The sequence below is a fragment of the Musa acuminata genome, chromosome BXJ1-7 (genome assembly GCF_036884655.1).
Source record: "Musa acuminata AAA Group cultivar baxijiao chromosome BXJ1-7, Cavendish_Baxijiao_AAA, whole genome shotgun sequence".
Taxonomy (NCBI): Eukaryota; Viridiplantae; Streptophyta; class Magnoliopsida; order Zingiberales; family Musaceae; genus Musa; species Musa acuminata.
Window position 1 is genome coordinate 29,770,001 of NC_088333.1, and position 18,568 is coordinate 29,788,568.

Sequence of the window (18,568 nt, forward strand, 5' to 3'; positions counted from 1 at the left end):
CAAGATCCACTATGGTTAAGTTGATAGGGAGCCTCTATAAATAGGAAAGAACTAAAGGGGCATAGACTGGGCCTTCTTAGCCACCACCTCTTATTCTCGTCTCTCCTTTTCCTCCTTAGCCAACAGATATAAAGATTTGGACAGCGATTCGAGGAGCGTCTCCGCAACCTCTATCGTGTGGATTATCACTAGAGAGGTGAATAGTTAACCTCCTTCATCCTCTCCCATAGATCTATAGAATTTTAGGGAACCGCCCCTGATAGGCGGTGGAACTGCCTGAGCTCGGTCTCCGAGCTCTACCAAACGGTATAACCGCTCCTGACAGGATGTGGCACCGCCCAGAGGTTCAGTCTCCGAGCTCTGCCTAGCGATACAACCTTCACTGAGGTAATCCCTTTTTAAAATGGAAACTAGAGTGCGTACAAACATTCATTGATACCGCCAGCCTTCTTACTTTATTACCGAACAAACCAAACACTATTTATACATGAGGTAATCCATATAACGGAGTTACAATCATTAAAGCATGCATGACATGGAGTATTCAATCTTTATTGCCTTATACTAAGTCGCACAAGTTAATATTCCCGAGCGATGTCCACCCACTCCTGCTGCTGAAGCCAGTCCACGGTCGTCTTGCTAAGCTGCACGGCCTGGGAAAGAATGTAATCCGGAATTGGCGGCTTCGATCCGAACAGTGCATTGGCTATGGTGACGAGACCCGGGCTCTGGCTGCCAAAGGCAGCGAACGCCACCGCGTTAGTGTCCCCGAGATTGAACTGGAAGTGAATGAGGCCCTGGGGGAACACAAACGCATCGCCCGTGTTCAGCTTCTTAGCGATGAGAATGTTGCCCTCTTCGGTGTTGGACCTGACGAAGCCAGCGAAGAGCGTTCCTTCCGCAACATGCAGTATCTCGGATGAGTGTGGATGCGAGTGAGGAGGGTTGAGACCGAAGGGCGCGTAGTCGATGCGAGACATGGCCACTCCAAGGGTGTTGAGGCCTGGGAGTCGGTTCACGTTGACCAGAGTGATGTTTGCGCCCAAATCGTTGTCGGTGTTTGCGACCTTGTCCAAGCCGGAGATGTAGAAGTCATCTGGTGTGACATTCGTGGGATCCTTGCAGGGGAATCCATTCACGAACACTGCAGCATGCATGATGAACAAGCTTAAGTAGCAACTTCAGCAAGTACATGCACAAAGACCCAGCTGCGAGATTAACCATGCATGCCTACCATTGGAGTCGAAGTCAGCAACACAGAAGTCTTGGAGAGGACTCGGATCAGAAGCCAATGCACGAGAGGAAGACAGGGTAAGAAGAGCAACAATGAGGATGATCCGAGCTGCCATCTGCTCTCTCTTTGAAAAAGCAAGATGAAATGATGTAAGTTTCTTTGTAACTGGCATCAAGAATCGGGATGTATATATAGAAACTTACGAGGTACTATTCAATTGTGAACTGGTTGATGGAGTCTGTATTCTTCACGGCAATGTGCTGACTAATTTAGCTGATGAAGGCCTTGACTTGCCGTGCTGACTAATTTAGCCGATGAAGATCTTGACTGCGCAATTTCTTCCCAAACATCTACCATTCTTCCTAATCATTATTCTAGTATCACTTACTTGGTTGCCTCACGTTCTTGACATCTATATCTCGGTGGCAACAACTAGCGGATGGCCAATTGACACAACTAACGACACACATGGTGGCATCAACCTATTTATTTTATGGACCAACCCAGTGAAATTTTATCAGCGAATGCTTCTACACTGAAACTTTAGTATGAAATCGTGGCATCACACCAATCCAGTCGTATTTTTCCAACTTTAAATGATTAAGACGCATCACATTTATACAAATGTCAACGAATTTAAGCAAACGAAAATAACCTGATATCAGATTCTAGTTTGATAGGTCGAGTGACCCATGTTAGTTGGTAAGGACTCGAGCCCTTATTTCTTCTGCTCAAGTGCAAGATGTTTAGCGAATGTCATGCGCACAATTAATTTTCTTGGCTTTCAGACACCCACATATACTCTTCCTTGCTGTTTCCGTCAATTAACGTGAAGAGTATAAGATGAAATGTGGGAGTTACCTAAACGTAAAGATAGGAAAGCAATACAATGGATGAAATGTTGACGATTCAATACTCTGAGAAATAACGGAGGGGCAGTCCACACCGAGACAAGTATTCAACTCAGCACGCTCAATCATTTTCCACCGTGACTTGGATGCAATGAACCTATCCAGACTTTGAGAAATCAGGATGGCATTAGAGAAATACCTGAGACCGTCACCAGGCGTTAACTGGAGATTTAGGCATCAGTACTTGGCATGTTTATTATTATTATTATTATTATTATTATTATTATCTCGCTTGAATTATCAAATTACAACATAAGTAAAACAAAGACTTTGAATTCCATTTTCTAAGAAACAAAGACTGGACCACCGACCTATCTAGTGATATCTCTGGGAAATTTCTGAGCCTTTCACCAAGCATCCATTGAGAGTTAGACATGAGAATTAACTTGGCTTGTAATTCTATCAGCTCTAATGCTTTGGGACCTCTTGTCTTGTAAGTAGCAAAAAGAAAACGCAAACTTTGCCAGATTCTGGCAGTCGTAGTCATGGAAACGTTGCATGCATTCTCACAAAAAAAAGAAAAAAGAAGACACAAACCCGTTCACCATGTTAACATTGTGTTTTCTAATCTTAGATCACATCTCATCCTCAACAAGGAGCCAAGAAAGTTGTAGACCACCATACAAGTCAATGTAAGAAATTCAATTAGGATGATGTTTTATCTCTCAGGACTGGGGGAGTGTTCAAATACAATGGCTTGAAAACTTGGTCTGTACATAAAGAATTCTAAGCAAATTTCGCTTGTGAATGAGTCGATAGATCAAACATATGTATCTGATTATAACTGATTATAGAATGCTGTGATTATGTTTAAGCCCATCCAATGCGGTTCTTTATCTGATTATTTAATAAATGTTACACAATTGGATGCCGATCTCAACCCTAAGAAACAAAAGGATCTCCCTCGTCTTCAGCTTTTACTGTATTAAATCTAGGTTAAACAGTTGCTGAAACATTAAATCTAGATGCTTGAAAGTCATATAAGCCAACGATTCAGCTGACTCTAAAATTCTTTCTATTGTCAACATTTCGACATTCGACGTTGGATACGACGTGCATGAATAACGTGTTGACATTAACACAAAAGTCAACTTCTACTATATGAATCCCGAGTTTTCAAATTATTTATATTATGGGGTCTGGACATACGTCGTTTGATCGACACGAAGAAAATAATTATAGGTGTAGGAGATTGAAATAAATTTTTTTTTTTTATTAAATTATCGAAGCATACAAAACACTCGTAGCCCATTGTCTGAGAGAATTTATAAATATCAAAAAATTAACCGAATGGACCATATACTTTGGATAACGCTTCTCACAGCCCATGGTATGGAAGTTTGCCTTTGCAAAACTCTAATGAGGACAAGTGAGTCCCATTCCATGTGCATAGACAGCATGCAGTCCATCAAGTATCGCTATTGCCTCGCAAAATAAGATCTCCCCTCGATCCACAAACCTGCAATCAACTAACATCGATTCAGCCAAGTAGTTAAGAAGAGTAAAACCAGTTCTCTCAGCCTGGTCCACCTACTGAATCATCATAATTCAATTTAACCCAACCCTCGGAAGGAAGAGTCCAATGGAGCTGATGGGGGTTTACCGTCATCAGACATTTTTGCCTTGCCCAAATCGACCCAATTATTCAATAAAAAGAGAAGTAAAAGATGTTCTAGACTGATTATATAAAGCCTCGTTACGAGTCCACCATAGCCATCGCAATCCAGTGGCTACCACCGTAGCATGCAACAGATTGTCCCCTCCAAAATTTACTAACCAGCATGCTAAGAGCTATATAATATAAAAGTTGTGTGCAATCTGGATTCCAAAAGACCCCACAGTGATCAAATGATTTAGATAGTGCAACACATAAAGGGCACTGCAGACGTATCATAAACACCCATGTGAGCAAGCCTATCTGCCAAGGGGAGTCGACAGTGCAAAAATTTCTAACCAAAAACTTTAATTCTTGGTAGCACCGACAGCTTTCACAAACGACGCCACTAGTCCTCTCGACCGGTAAGCTCGCTACAAACAGGGTTAAGAAACTTATAGTCCAATTTAACTGAAATAAAACCATTGACGTGTAGCTTCCAAAATGAAAAATCATCGCATGGCCAAATAGATAAATCCATATAGTAAATCCTATTAGTCAACTCTTTCCCAAAGTCAGCATATAACAAATCCACATTCTATTTACCGCCCACTAAAAAAATTAAAAATCAAGTATTCAGAATGCATAATTGATACACTGTAAAAATCCGACAACAATAATAGAGGGACAAAAGAAATCCAAGTATCCTCCCAAATGCGAATAAAACGTCCATTTCTAACAAATTTCTTAAAATCTTCACGCAAGGAAACAAAAGCAATAAGAAAAAGCCTCCAACTCCAACTACTAATTGTTTGAATTTTAAATTTTGATAATAAAATTAATTAATAAAATTATAATTTAATTAATGTTTGAGTGACGTAGAACTAACTTCGATCAAGGAAAGGTAAATTATTTGAAGTATGAGAATCAAACGTTAAGTCGGAGAGCATCATATCAAAGATTGGATGTCGGGCTAGAGGTTTGGTTGACGTACTAGAGGATGGACTTCGTGCCATGAGTTCAGGCATCGGGCCAAAGGGATCGGGTATTGCTCCAAGAAAATTGGATGTTACAGGAGGTCAATATACCAATCGATCAAGCAATACGCCGAAGGTTTAGATGAAGCACCGGATAAACCAATGACATGCCAGATAACATAGGGTTCATGTTTACAATCGTTTGTATCTTGATCGAAGTAATTTAGGTTTTAATTCAGTTAGTTTTCGGTATAACCATGGCAACTTGATTAGGGGCATATTGGACCTGAATCAAGCTGAATTGGGCCTATTGGAAGGCCAATTCAGTAACTTGAATTTGGGACAGGTGGTGGAACTACTTGTGAGCTAGAAAGTATGAAATGTACATTTCCAAAAAACCCGACGGTGGTATCGCCAAGGTCAACGGTGGTAACCGCCCATTATCAAGCAGTGGTATCGCCCAGATTAGAGGTGGTACCACTAGGACATTGTCTCCCAAATTGTGTCAAGTGGTGGTATTGCCCAAACTGGTGGTGGTTGTTGAATCTCGAATTTTGATGATGAAACCAATTGATAGTGTTTATGATCTGATCCATGTTTTGAGTGACGCAGGAAGCTTCGATCAGGGAGAGACAATTAAAGTAGGAAAAATCATATTGGGTCGGAGTAGAACATATCAGAAGATTGGACGTCAAACCGGAGGATCGATCGACATATCGACAGAAGGCTTCGGGCCATGGGTTCGGGCATCGGGATAAGAAGAGCATAAATTACACCAAGGAAATCGGAGTTACAGAGGTCAACTAGCCGATTGAGAAATAGGCCGTAAGAGAGGATGATGTGCCGAAGAATCGGATGAAGTGTCGATGAACCAATGATATGCCGGATAACATTTGATTTAAGCTTTGTAATAATTGTCTAGATCGAAGTAGGTTTTAGGCATAATTGGGTTGGAATTGGGCTAACTCAATTAAGGGCCAATTAGGCCCAAGTTTGGGATGTGTTGGGCCAAGTGAAAGGCCCAAACATTGACCCAAACTGGTGGAACCATCGGTGTTACAGTCTCCAAGACTGTGTTGGTGGTGGTACTGTCCAAACTCAGTCTCTAAGATTGTCAGGAGGTGTTACCACTAGTTTGGATGATGGTACTGCCCAGACATAGTCTCCCAGGCAGTGCTACCGCTAGACTGGGCAGTGGTATTACCTAGTGTCAATGCTACAGGCGGTGGTACCGCCCAGCAATGGTAGTGGAACCACTAGTACCCCAAAAATAGAGGATGAGACACTTTTTGGCTTTAAGTTTGAATCCACTTGAGGCATATAAATACCTCTCTCATCCTTAGTTAACATACACAAGAATTGAGAGCAAAAAAGAAGAAAAATATACTTATAATCTTGTGAGAACTCATCTAAAACCTCTAAGTGTTAGTGTAGTTTAAGAGATGAGTTAGTGGGGGTGTAAAGGTTCTCTATTGAACCTATCAAAAGGAGAATCGGGTGTAAAAGGATTGTTGATCTTTGTATATTGAAGGAAGATCGATAGTGGAAGCCAGTGGCCTAGAACGAAGAGAAATCGAGAGTAGATGTAGGTCATAACGATAGAACCACTATAAAAATCTGGTTTGTATTTCTATTTTGCTCTTTACTTTAATTGCAAACTAAAATTTTACTTTCACTACCTTTTTTAATTAGGCCCAAGTTTGGGATGTGTTGGGCCAAGTGAAAGGCCTAAACATTGACCCAAACTGGTGGAACCATCGGTGTTATAGTCTCCAAGACTGTGTCGGTGGTGGTACTGTCCAAACTCAGTCTCTAAACTTGTCAGGAGGTGGTACCGCTAGTCTGGGTGATGGTATTGCCCAGACATAGTCTCCCAGGCAATGCTACCGCCAGATTGGGCAGTGGTATTGCCTAGTGTCAGTGCTACAAATGGTGGTACCGCTCAGCAATGGCGGTGGAACCACTAGTACCCCAAAAACCAAGGATAAGACACTTTTAGGCTTTAAGTTTGAATCCACTTGAGGCCTATAAATACCCCTCTCATCCCTGGTTAACATACACAAGAATTGATAGCAAAAAGAAGAAAAATGTAGTTATAATCTTGTGAGAACTCCTCTAAAATCTCTAAGTGTTAGTGTAGTTTAAGAGATGAGTAAGTGGGGGTGTAAAGGTTCTCTACTGAACCTATCAAAAGGAGAATCAGGTGTAAAAGGATTGTTGATCTTGAAAATTTATTTTTCTCTAACTTATTGACTTTTTCACTAAGAGATTAATAAAATTATCTATGCCATTTTGAATCTCTTGAAAGTAATGTTGAGATTTTGATGATTTGAATTTAATGGGTTTTATCAAAATCATGATCTTAATTTCTCATGATTTATAACTTGAAATCATTTATGAATCAAGATCACCTACTTTGTGTTCTTATTGAAATTTATTGAAATAAATCGTGATTTTTTGGAATTATAACTTGAGAATTCTTTTTATAAATCAAAATAACTTACTATGATTCTTTCTTTTTGCTATTTGAGTTATCTAAAAAGAATCATAATATATCTCTTAATATTCATAATTTGTCTACATGATTCGTAAATCTCATTACCAATTCTTCTTGATATTCCTTATGTGATGATATGAATACATGAAATATTCATTAATTTATTTTGATATATACAAATGAAAAGTTATGATCAGTAGGATATAATTTGACAAAATTGATACCATCATGATATGAAGCATTTATGATTTGCAATGATGCATGCAATACTTGAGCTTTTTAATTATGATGTGATGTATTGCATATGATGTAAATCATGATTTAAATCTTCAGTAAATTTGCTTTCACTTGAATTCAATTTGAATTCAAGAGTTCTATCAATATGGCATATTGATAGGGAGAGTTTGTTTAAACTCTGTTATCAATTGGTTGTCATCATAAAAAAGGGAGAGATTATTGAATATTGGATTTTGATGATGAAACTAATTAATAGTGTTTATGATTTGATCTGCATTTTGAGTGACGTAGGAAGCTTCGATCAAGGAAAGACAATTAAGGTAGGAAGAATCATATTAGGCCAAAATAGAATATGTCAGAATATTGGACGTCGAGCTAGAGGATCGGTCGACATATCGGCAGAAGGAGGATCGGTCGACATATCGGCAGAAGGCTTCAGGCCATGGGTTCAAGCATTAAGCCAAGAAGAGCAGAAATTACACTAAGGAAATCAGAGTTGCAGAGGTCAACTGACCGATTGGGCAATAGGCCACGAGAGAGGATGAAGCGTCAAAGAATCAGATGAAGCATTGATGAACCAATGACATGCTGGACAACATTTGATTTAAGTCTTATAATAATTACCTAGATCAAAGTGGGTTTTAAGTGTGTAGGATTAACTATGATAACAAGACATAAATCAAAATGAAGTCCTAGAGTCAAGAACGAGATTTCGTTGGGAGTTCGAGAGTTAATCAGAAGTCCAGATTTTCATCGAAAGTTTTATCGGAATTGATCAAGAAGTCCAAAAGCTTGCCAAAGAAGCTTGTCGAAACTCGCCAAGAAGATCATCATGAAGTCCAAGAGCTTGCTACGAGTCCACTGGAACTTTGTCGAGAGATCGTCGGAAGTTCATTGGAAGAAACCTAGACTTATGAACTTATTTAATTTAGTAAATGTCTTAAAATTCATAATTAGTATATAACTGGGTTAGAATTGGGTCAAATCAGTTAGAGGCCAATTGGGCCCAATTTTGGGCTGTGTTGGGCCAAGTGGAAGGCCCAAACAATGACCCAACAGGTGGCACCGTCATGGCACAATCTCTAAGATAGTGTCAAGCGGTGGTACCGCTAGTCTAGGTGATGGTACCACCTAGACATAATCTCCCAGGAGGTGGTACTGCCCAGTATCAATGCTACAGGTAGTGGTACTGCCCAACATAGGTAGTGGGACCGCTAGGACCTAGAAAACCTAAGATGAGATAGTTTTAGGCTCAAATTTTGAATCCACTTAAAACCTATAAATACCCCTCTCATCCTTGGTTAAACTTACACACAATTGAGAACAAAAACAGAGGAAAATTCTGTTGCAATCTTGAGAGTACTCCTCTAGTCTAAAGTGTGATTTTTATTTAGAGAGAATGTAGTGAGGGTGTAAAGGTTCTCTCCTAATCCTGCAAAAGGAGAATAGAGTTGTAAAGAGGTGGTTGGTCTTCGCCTATTGAAGGAAGACCAATGGTGGATGCTAGTGACTTCAACGAAAGAGGAATCGATGGAGTGGATGTAGGTCAAATCGATGTAGGTGATCTTGATTCATAAATGATTTCAAGTTATAAATCATAGGAAATTAAGGTCATGATTTCGATAAAACCCATTAAATTCAAATCATCAAAATCTCAACATTACTTTCAAGAGATTCAAAATGGCATAGATAATTTTATTAATCTCTTAGTAAAAAAGTCAATAAGGTAGAGAAAAATAAATTTTCAAGAAAAATACTTTTCTCTTTTTAGTTGTTTTAATTCATATGATTTTATTTCATCTATGCCAAACATGTAGCATGTTTTAAAATCGAAAGTGCAAGTTTTATTATGACAAAGATCAATAAGGCACTTTCATTACCATGAAAATCAAAAATCGCAAGATTCATCATCCATAATTATAAAACCAATAAACACGATTTTTAAAATCTCATGCATAGAATAAAATCATGGTATCAAAACATCATTATATCATCAAGCATGATTTCATATTTTCAATCAAAATTATTTTGTTTGTTTATCATAAAATATGTATTTTTCTTGATTATTTTCAGAACTATGATCATAAATTTTGCATTTTCATCATTTTTTTTTAACATGTAATTTTCAAGAAAATTAATTCTATACTAAAAAAGAAAATGCATTATGTAGAGCATCATGTAATTTCGAAATAAATTAAGGGGGTTTTGATTACCTCATCGTTGAATATCGTTAAGGTGTAGTTTGCCACCTCGCCTTTCTTGATTTTCTCCTCGTCTTCGGAGGAGCTCGATTCATCCAACTTTATGTTCTTCTTCTTTGGCCTCTTCCTTCATTCAAGTTTATTGTTTATTTTAGATTTTTGTTTAATAAACTTATTAAGATTTAGTGTTCGAAGTTCAAGTTCATCATTGTCCTCATCACTTGAGTCATCGCTCAAGTGGTATTCATTTGTCCGAAGTTCCAAATCCTTCCTATTCTTTGGAATATGATTTTGTTCATCATATTCATCATGTGGATTGTGCACCATTTCATATGTCATCAAAGAACCAATTAGTTCTTCAAGTGGTAAGTTGTTTAGGTTTTTAGCTTCTTGTATTGCAGTTACTTTTGAATCCCACTTCTTAGAAAGAGAACGCAAAATCTTGTTTACGAGTTCAAAATCCGAAAAATATTTTCCAAGAGCTCTTAAACTATTGACGACATCTGTGAAACGGGTGTATATGTCGCCTATAGTCTCGCTTTGTTGCATTCGAAAAAACTCAAAATCATGCAATAAAATGTTAACTTTCGAGTCTTTGACTCTACTAGTTCCCTTGTGCGTGATTTCAAGTGTTCGCCAAATGTCAAAAGCCGTTTCACACGTAGAAATCCGATTGAACTCATTTTTGTCCAAAGCGCAAAATAAGGCATTCATAGCCTTTGCGTTTAAAGAAAAATGCTTCTTCTCCAAATCCGACCATTTGTTCATCGGTTTAGAGAGAAGTTGAAAACCGTTTTCAACGATATTCCATAAATCCAAATTCATAGAAATCAAGAAAACTCTCATTCGAGTTTTCCAATAAGTGTAGTCCAATCCGTTAAACAATGGTGGACGAACAACCGATAAGCCCTCTTGAAAGCCATGAAGAGTCATTTCTCTCGGGTGTAAATCCGAAATGAGAATGAGTTGTTACTAAAATGATGTATTATAAATGTTGATTTAATGTCATGAATACTCTAAATGATGAATGTTTGGTATCATTATCAAAATGTTGATAAATAAGTATCATGTATAATATGCTCATAATATTGATTGATTTATTTAGTATCATGAATGAATGAAATATAAGGTTTTTGAAATTGTGCATGTTCGAATTTGAAAATATAATGATGCATAAATAAGATTGAAACCTACCTTTGTCATGATTTAGAAATTAATGTAAAGGGTCTTCCCTTCTTTTTGCCAATGATATAGGGGGAGAAAGAGTTGCTAATGTACATATCTCAAAGAGAAAATTGCTAGCTTGCGTGTCTTAAAATGTTAAAATTTTTTTGCTAGCTTGTATATTGTAAACTTGCTATTGTACTACCATGATGATGAGCATGTCTTATCTTCATGATTGTATTTGAAAAACTGTGGCAAAAATATGTCCGAATGATTGAACTTGTTAAAATTAATTTTTGGACTTTCTTGATTGAATGATCAAATCACTTGATTGCCATGATGATTTTACACAATTACATGCCCTAATAACAGGTTGGAAATTATGTGCTTTGGATACAAAAATTTCCATGATAATAAGCATGTTTTATCCTCATGATTGTATTTGAAAATCAATAGCACAGCCTTGTCCGAATGCATGAAAGTGTTAATTTCATTTTCCGATTCTCTTAACTATTGGTATCCTAACAATTGGATTTTCGAATTATCCTCTTCCAGACTTAATAAGCATATGTCATATCAAGTTTAATTCATATCATTGATTTTTGACATATGGAATCAACTAGCAAATATATCTCTCATACATTTATTATGTGAACAATATTTTGTTTTGAGAAATGGATTTGATGAAATGATTCATGCTTATAAATTCTTTCTTGAAAAAGGAAGTCATTTTTACGTACAAGGATTTGATTCATGTACATATCTTGATACTTGTAAAAATGAAGCATGCTTTAATATCTTATCAATTTTAACTTCATTCGAGTAAGCTCAGAAATAGCTTTCCTCCTTCATGTAAAAAGAAAATAACAAATAAAATGGAAGAAGTTTTTAAAGCTATCTCCATGTCATGTTTTCCTTGAGATGTTTGGATATTTGGTATCTTATCACTCTTTGTTGAAAATTGACATGAACCTACTTATGATATCGCACTTATATTTAGAATTTGCTTATATCGTTCTCCTTTTTGTTGACAACAAAGGGGGAGAAATATATGAATTGATGCTATGATTGCCATATTTGCTCTATGCCATGGTTGCATTATAATAATATATCAAGAACTAGCATCGCAACTTTACTTATTGATATCTTGCCATGTGATGAAATACTACAATTGATAAACACTTGAAATGTTTGCGCTACGATATCAAAAGCTTACATTGCAATCTTACATGTTGATATCATACCATTTGATAATAGCAAACTTGCATGATGGTAAAAATGGATATTATGTTTTTCATGCAATAAGTTAAACTAATATTCTAAACACAAGAATAGTTGGACTTCTCCTTTTTGTTGATGATAAAGCGGGAGAAGTATGTTGATGACATGACATGTTATGCATAATTTTATGCATAAGTTTTTAATGACGTATTGCAAGTATTCATGATGAATATTGCAATGACTTGAATTCAGTTTGAATTCAAGATGGCATATTGATAGGGGGAGTTTGTTTAAACTCCGGGAGTTAAGTTTATCTCCGTCATCAAGTGGTTCTCATCATAAAAAAGGGGGAGATTGTTGAATCTTATATTTTGATGATGAAACTACTTGATATATGTTTATGATTTAATCTGCATTTTGAGTGACGCAGGATGCTTCGATCAGGATGAGATAATTAAAGCAGAAAAATCATCTTGTGCCGGAGGAACATGTCAGAAGATTAGATGTCGGGCCAGTGGATCGGTCGACATATCGACAGAAGGCTTCGGGCCGTGGACTCGGGCATCGGGCTAAGAAGAGTGGGTATTGTGCCAAGGATATCGAAGTTGCGGAGTCAACTAGTCGATTGGGCAATAGCCTGTAGGAGAGGACGATGCGCTGAAGAATCAGACGAAGCATCAAGGGACCAATGACATGCCGGACAACTTGGTTAATTGCTTAGGATTAATTGTCTCGATCGAAGTTTTGTTTTAAGTGTGCAGGATTAACTACGATGGAAGAAAGACATGCAGCACGAGTTGCGCCGGAGTCAAGACAATGATCATGTTAGGAATTCGAGAGTTCGACGGAAGTTCGGACAATCATCGGAGGTTCTGCGGGAACAAATCCGAGAAGTCTATGAGCTTGCCAAAGAAGCTTATCGGAATTCACCAAGTGGATCGTCGCAAGTCCAGGAGTTTGCCGGAAGTCCGCAGGAGCATCACCGAGGGTTCATCGGATGATCGACGGAAGTTCGCCGGAAGAAGCGATTGACGCACCGGAGCAAGTTGCAGTAAATGTCTTAGGGAATATCGTAGTTAGCACAATGATTAAGTTGGAAATGGGAGGTGATCCCATTAACTTAATCTCGGGGCAATTGGGCCCCTGAAAAACCCAAATTGGGCCAAATGGATCAACCCATTCGGACCCTGATTTCTGCCAGGCGGTTGAACCGCCGAAGGCAGGAGGTTGCACCGCTTGGGCTTAGTCTCCGAGCGAGACTGGGAGGTGCAACCGCTCCAGCCAAGCGGTGGCACCGCCTGGGCTCAGTCTCCGAGCGAGACTGGGTAGTGCAACCTCCCCTGACAGGAGGTGGCACCGCTTGAGCTCGATCTTCGAGCTCTACCACGAGGTGCAACCGCCTCAGTTAGGAGGTGGCACCACCTGAGCTCGGTCTTCGAGCTCTGGCAGGAGGTGCAACTGCCCCTGACAGGAGGTAGCACCGCCCAGAGGCTCAGTCTTCGAGCTCTGCCAAGCGATGCAACTGCCTCAATCAGGAGGTGCAACCGCCTGATCCCGGAATTCCGGGAATTGACAGTTTTGAGCTCCAAATTTGAACTGGGTTAGGGCCTATAAATACCCCACCCATTCAGCACTGAAAGGGCTTGAACTTACACCGAAATCTTGATCTTGTTATGTGATTTTTAGAGCTCAAAATTGTTGTAAAGGCCAAAAGTTCTTCTCCCTCTTTTCTTCCAAGTTCTGAGCTGTAAAGAGAGGAGAGAAAATTCTGTAAGGGTTGTCTCCTAAGCCCGTCAAAAGGAGTGAAACTGTAAAAGGGTGGTTGGCCTTCGCCTATTGAAGGAAGGCCTCTAGTTGACGTCGGTGACCTCGTCGGTGGAGGAAGCCAAAAGTGGAGTAGGTCAAGATTGACCGAACCACTCTAAATCTCGGTTTGCATTTACTTTGAGCATCTTATCTTTACTGCAAACATCCTCAATGGCTTACTGCCCTCTGTGCTTTTACGAACGTGTTTCAAAGTTCAGTGCTTTCCGAATCGGCGTTTAGACGCAAATCAGTTTTATCGTACGAACGTCGTATTTCAGTTTGCGCTTATATTCTGATTTTCATCATAACTGCAAACTGCCTTCATAGATTTACTTTAACGTCATCTCGCTTGATCTTAAGTTAAAGTAATCTTAGAATCGGCTTTCACACCGAAATCGGTTTTATCGTTCGAACGTTTTTTAATCGTAGAAAGATTTCCGCTGTACTAATTCACCCCCCCCCCTCTTAGTGCTCTTGATCCTAACAGTCAATAGTCTAAAAGGACTTGGTAAAGGTTTCTCAGATTTTGAGCTCGTCAATAAAATTTTAAGATCCATTCCAAAGAGTTGAGATCCTAAAGTAACGACCATTCAAGAGGCCAAAGATCTAAATAACTTTTCTCTTGAAGAACTAATTGGGTTACTAATTACCTATAAAATGACATATAAAGCTCATGAAGAGCTTAAGGACACCCTTCTAAAGAATAGGAAAGATATAGCCCCGAGAACATAAGAAGACCACTTGAAAGAAAACTCAAGTGATGAGGATATTGATGAAGACTTAGCACTATTAACAAGAAAATTTATAAAAAGAAATAAATTAAAAAATGATACTAAAAATAAATTTGGACTAAAGCAAGAACAAGTGATATGCTATGAATGCAAGAAACTGGGACACTTCAAAAGTGAATATCCCCAAGCAAAGAGGAGGCAACCAAAGAAGAAGGCTCTCAAAGCAACATGGGATGACTCAAGTGCATCCAAAGAAGAGGAGTCAACCAACACCGAGTAAGTTGCTCACTATGCGCTAATGGCCATTAGAGATGAGATAACAAGTTCATTTGATGTAAATTTAACTTCCAATGAACTTTCAAGTGAATTGTTTGATGAATGTAGAATCTTAAGTAAAAAGTAAAACTTTTTGAAAAAGGAACATGTTTCTCTTATTAATAACTTTGATAGAGTAAAGATTAAGCATAAAAATAGCTTAGCATCCTATATAAAATATGATGAACTAGAGTTACTTCAAAAAGAAAACTTACTACTTAAGAAAACCTTTGAAAAGTTTGAGGTGGTAGCAAATCCTTGAACATTATCCTTGCCAACAAGAGCCACCTTCATAAAAAAGGTGGAATCGGATTTGTGAGTAGCTCTCACCATAATCCAACCACCTTTGTTAAAGGCCCTACCTTGCATGTTTCACCCCGAAATAAATGTAACTTTTGTTACAAATTTGGGCATGTAGCTTATCATTGTCCATTTAAGAAATGTAGTCCACATAAATTAATTTGGGTTCCTAAAAGAACCCCAAATGACTCGATGCAAAATGATAAGCTATGTAGATTGATTTTTAAGGCACACAAGGTCAAATGAGTACTTAAAAATCATCCTTTTCTTAGAAAAGTTTACCATCATAAGCTAGGAGCAAGAGATGGTACCTTGATAGTGGATGCTCAAGGCATATGACTGGAGATCCATCTCAATTCTTTATGCTCACTAGCATAGACGAAGGATATGTCATCTTCGGAGACAACAACAAGGGTAAAATCATTGGCAAAGGAATCATAGGTAAAATTCCAACTTCTTTATTGAAGATGTATTGTTAGTTGATGGCTTAAAGCATAACCTCTTGAGCATTAGTCAATTGTGTGATAAAGAATATATTATTAGATTTGAATCTAATGCTTGCATTATTGAAAAACCATACAAAAACACATCTATGATTGCACTAAAACAAAATAACGTATACACTATTGACATCAATGATCTTTGCAATGAAATGTGTTTTTTTAGTTTTGAATGATGATGCTTGGCTTTTGTTGAATCTCGTATTTTGATGATGAAACCAATTGATAATTCTGTTTATATTTTAATCTATATTTTGAGTGACGCAGGATGTTTTGATCAGGATGAGACAAATAAAGCAAGAAAAATCATGTTGTGCTGGAGGAACATGTCAGAAGATTGGACGTCGAGCCGGTGGATCGGTCGACGTGTCGACAGAAGGCTTCGGGTCGTGGACTCGGGCATCGGGCCAAGAAGAGCGGGTATTGTGCCAAGGATATCGGAGTTGCGGAGTCAACTGGCCAATTGGGCAATAGGCCACAGGAGAGGACGATGCGCCGAATAATCGAACGAAGCATCGAGGGACCAATGACATGCTGGACAACTTGGTTAATTGCTTAGGATTAATTGTCTCAATCAAAGTTTTGTTTTACATGTGTAGGATTAACTATGATGGAAGTAAGACATGCAGCAGGAGTTGCACCAGAGTCAAGACTATGATCACGTTGGGAGTTCAAGAGTTCGACGGAAGTCCGGACAGTCGTCGGAGGTTCTACGAGAACAAATTTGAGAAGTCCAGGAGCTTGCCTAAGAAGCTCATCGGAACTCGCCAAGTGGATCATTGTAAGTCTAGGAGTTTGCCGAAAGTTTGCCGGAGCATCGCCGAAGGTTCGTCGGATGTTCGCCGGAAGAAGCGATTGACGCATCGGAGCAAGTTGTAGTAAATGTCTTAAGAAATATCATAGTTAGCATGTAGATTAAGTTAGGAATGGGAGGTGATCACATTAACTTAATCTGGGGGCAATTGGGCCCTTGATAGACCCAAATTGGGCCGAATGGATCAACCAATTCGGACCAGGATTCCTGCCAAGCGGTGGCACCGCCAGGGTCGGCGGTGCCACCGCCTAGGAGATAGTCTCCCAGGAAGTACTGCCACCGCCTAAGCTCAGTCTCCGAGCGAGACTAGCTGTGTAACCACCCCAATCAAGCGGTGGTACCGCCTGGGCTCAATCTCCGAGCGAGACTGGGCGGAGCAATCGCCCCTGTCAAGCGGTGGCACCACCCAGAGGCTCAGTCTCCAAGCTGCTAGGCAGTTGTACCGCCCCAGTCAGGAGGTAGTACTGCCAGGACCCCGGAAATCCGGAAAAAGATATTTTTGAGCTCCAAATTCAAACCAGTTTGGGGCCTATATAAACCCCGCCCTTTCCTGCATGAAAGGGCAACAAAAGGGATTGAAAATCCAATCTTACTCTATGATTTTTAGAGCTCAAAAGTGTTGTAAAGGCTAGAAGTTCTCTACCCTCTTTACTTCCAAGTTTTGATCTTTCAAGAGAGGAGAGAAATTCTGTAAGGGTTGTCTCTTAAGCCCATCAAAAGGAGTGAAACTGTAAGAGGGTGGTTGGCCTTCGCCTATTGAAGGAAGGCCTCTAGTGGACGTTGGTGACCTCGTCAAAGGAGGAAGCTGAAAGTGGATGTAGGTCACGTTTGGCCGAACCACTCTAAATCTCGATTTGCATTTACTTTGAGCATCTTATCTTTGCTGCAAACCTCCTTAGTAGCTTATTGCCTTCTGCTCATTTACAAATGTGTTTCATAGTTAAGTATTTTCCGAATTGGCGTTAAGACGGAAATCAGTTTTATCGTACGAACATCATATTTCAGTTTGCGCTTACATTCTGATTTCCATCATAACTGAAAAGTACCCTTATATCTTTGCATTAACTGCATCTCGTTTGGTCACAAGTTAAAGTGATTTACGAATCGACTTTCATACCGAAATCGCTTTTATCGTACGAACATTGTATTCCAATTTGCTATTACATTTTGTTGTCTATCTTAAACTGCAAACTGCCTTTATATATTTGCTTTAACTACATCTCACTTGATCATAAGTTAAAGTGATTTACGAATCGACTTTCTTACCAAAATCGCTTTTATCGTACGAATGCAGTTTTAATCGTCGAAAGTTTTCTGCTGTACTAATTCACACCCCCCCTCCCCTTAGTGCTCTTGATCCTAACAATTGGTATCAGAGCCACAGTTTTCTAATTTGGTTTAACACCCAAATAGAAATGGCTCATTTTGGCATTCAAGAGGGTCAATCTCTCATTTGTCCTCCCTTTTTCAATGGGACGGACTACACTTATTGGAAAACTCGAATGAGAGTTTTTTTGCTTTCGTTGGATTTAAATTTATGAAATATTATCGAGAACGGTTTTCAAATGTCTTCTCTTCCAATGAACCATTGGAATGATTTGGAGAAGAAGACATTTTCTTTAAATACTATAGCTATGAATGCTATATTTTATGCCTTAGACAAAAATGAGTTTAATCGGGTTTCTATGTGCGAAACAACTTTTGATATTTGGCGCACTCTTGAAATCACACACGAAGGCACAAGTAGTGTAAAAGATTCTAAAGTAAATTTTTTGATGCATGATTTCGAGCTTTTTCGAATGAAGCCGAGCGAAACTATTGTTGACATGTACACCTGTTTCACGGATGTCATCAATGGTTTAAAAGCTCTTGGCAAATGTTTCTCAAATTTTGAACTTTCTAGTAAAGTTTTATGATCACTTTCTAAAGCTTAGGAATCAAAAGTAACGGCAATACAAGAAACAAAATATTTAAATATTTTTTCACTTGAAGAACTAATTGGTTCGTTGATGACATATGAAATGGTGCACAATACACATGATGAACAAAATAATCTTCCAAAGAAC

General features: G+C 38.8%; 1 pseudogene; it reads right to left on the reverse strand.

The window, feature by feature from the left end:
* Positions 1-428: 428 nt before the first annotated feature.
* Positions 429-1,402, reverse strand: LOC135679973 (putative germin-like protein 2-1; annotated as a pseudogene).
* Positions 1,403-18,568: the final 17,166 nt, after the last annotated feature.